Source organism: Rattus rattus, chromosome 5, assembly GCF_011064425.1.
Source record: "Rattus rattus isolate New Zealand chromosome 5, Rrattus_CSIRO_v1, whole genome shotgun sequence".
NCBI lineage: Eukaryota > Metazoa > Chordata > Mammalia > Rodentia > Muridae > Rattus > Rattus rattus.
Window position 1 is genome coordinate 100584903 of NC_046158.1, and position 2794 is coordinate 100587696.

The window sequence follows — 2794 nt, forward strand, 5'->3', positions numbered from 1 at the left end:
GCCTGCTTTTTGACGAAGAAGCCAAAAGTACACATTGGATGTGAGAGTTTGTATATGTTTGGCCCAGGGAATGGCACTATTAAGAAGTGTGTCCTTCACCTACATACATAAAATAAACCTTACTAAAGCTCAAAGCACACATTGCACCTCAAACAATAATTGTAGGAGATTTCAACACCCCACACTCATCAATGGACAGATCATGGAAACAGTAATTAAACAGAGACATAGACAGACTAAGAGAAGTCACGAACCAAATGGACTTAACAGATATTTATAGAACACTCTATCCTAAAACAAAAGGATATACCTTCTTCTCACCACCTCATGGTACTTTCTCCAAAATTGACCATATAATTGGTCATAAAACAGGCCTCAACAGATACAGAAAGATAGAAATAATCCCATGCGTCCTATCAGACCATCACGGTCTAAAGCTGGTCTTCAATAGCAACAAGGGAAGAATGCCCACATATACATGGAAGTTGAACAATGCTCTACTCAATGATAACTGGGTCTAGGAAGAAATAAAGAAAGAAAATTAAAGAATTCTTAGAATTTAAGGAAAATGAAGGTACAATATACCCAAAATTATGGGACACAATGAAAGCTGTGCTAAGAGGAAAACTCATAGCTCTGAGTGCCTGCAGAAAGAAACAGGAGACAGCATATGTCACCAGCTTGACAGCACACCTAAAAGCTCTAGAACAAAAAGAAGCAAATACACCCAGGAAGAGTAGAAGGCAGGAAATAACCAAACTCAGAGCTGAAATCAACCAAGTAGAAACAAAAAGGACCATAGAAAGAATCAACAGAACCAAAAGTTGGTTCTTTGAGAAAATCAACAAGATAGATAAACCCCTAGCCAGACTAACGAGAGGACACAGAGAGTGTTTCCAAATTAACAAAATCAGAAATGAAAAGGGAGACATAACTACAGATTCAGAGGAAATTCAAAAAATCATCAGATCTTACTATAAAAGCCTATATTCAACAAAACTTGAAAATCTGCAGGAAATGGACAATTTCCTAGACAGATACCAGGTACTAAAGTTAAATCAGGAACAGATAAACCATTTAAACAACCCCATAACTTCTAAAGAAATAGAAGCAGTCATTAAACATCTCCCAACCAAAAAGAGCCCAGGTCCAGATAGGTTCAGTGCAGAATTCTATCAGACCTTCATAGAAGACCTCATACCAATACTATCCAAACGATTCCACAAAATTGAAACAGAAGGATCACTACTGAATTCCTTCTATGAAGCCACAATTACTCTTATACACAAAGACCCAACAAAGAAAGAGAACTTCAGACCAAGTTCCCTTATGAATATCGACGAAAAAATACTCAATAAAATTCTGGCAAACTGAATCCAAGAGCACATCAAAACAATCATCCACCATGATCAAGTAGGCTTCATCCCAGGTATGCAGGGATGGTTTAATATATGGAAAACCATCAACATAATCCACTACATAAACAAACTGAAAGATAAAAACCGCATGATCATTTCATTAGATACTGAGAAAGCATTTGACAAAATTCAATACCCCTTCATGAAAAAAGTACTTTAAAGAATAAGAATTCAAGGCCTATACCTAAACATAGTAAAAGCCATATACAGCAAACCAGTTGCTAACATTAAATAAATGGAGAGAAACTTGAAGTAATCCCACTAAAATCAGGGACTAGACAAGGCTGCCCACTCTCTCCCTACTTATTCAATATAGTTTTGCTAGTTCTATCTAGAGCAATCAGAAAACAAAAGGAGATCAAGGGAATACAGATTGGAAAAGAAGATGTCAAAATATCACTATTTGCAGATGATATGATAATATATTTAAGTGATCCCAAAAGTTCCACCAGAGAACTACTAAACCTGATAAACACCTTCAGCAAAGTGGCTGGGTATAAAATTAACTCAAATAAATCAGGAACCTTTCTCTACACAAAAGAGAAACAAGCCGAGAAAGAAATTTGGGAAATGACACCCTTCATAATAGTCCCAAATAATATAAAATACCTCGGTGTGACTTTAACCAAGCAAGTGAACGATCTGTATGATAAGAACTTCAAGCCTCTGAAGAAAGAAATTCAAGAAGATCTCAGAAGATGGAAAGATCTCCTATGCTCATGTATTGGCAGGATTAATATAGTAAAAATGGCCATTTTACCAAAAGCAATCTACAGATTCAATGCAATCCCCATCAAAATACCAGTCCAATTCTTCAGAGAGTTAGACATAACAATTTGTAAGTTCATCTGGAATAAGAAAAATCCTAGGATAGCTAAAACTATCCTCAAAAATAAAAGGACTTCCGGGGGAATCACTATTCCTGAACTCAAGCAGTATTACAGAGCAATAGTGATAAAAACTGTATGATATTGGTACAGAGACAGGTAGATAGACCAGTGGAATACAATTGAAGACCCAGAAATGAACCCACATACCTATGGTCACTTGAGTTTTGACAAAAGAGCCAAAACCATCCAATGGAAAAAAGATAGCATTTTCAGCAAATGGTGCCGGTTCAACTGGAGGTCAGCATGTAGAAGAATGCAGATCGATCCATTCTTATCACCCTGTACAAAGCTTAAGTCCAAGTGGATCAAGGACCTCCACATCAAACCAGATACACTCAAACTAATAGAAGAAAAAGTGGGGAAGCATCTCGAACACATGGGCACTGGAGAAAATTTCCTGAACAAAACACCAATGGCTTATGCTCTAAGATCAAGAATCGACAAATGGGATCTCACAAAACTACAAAGCTTCTGTAAGGCAAAGGA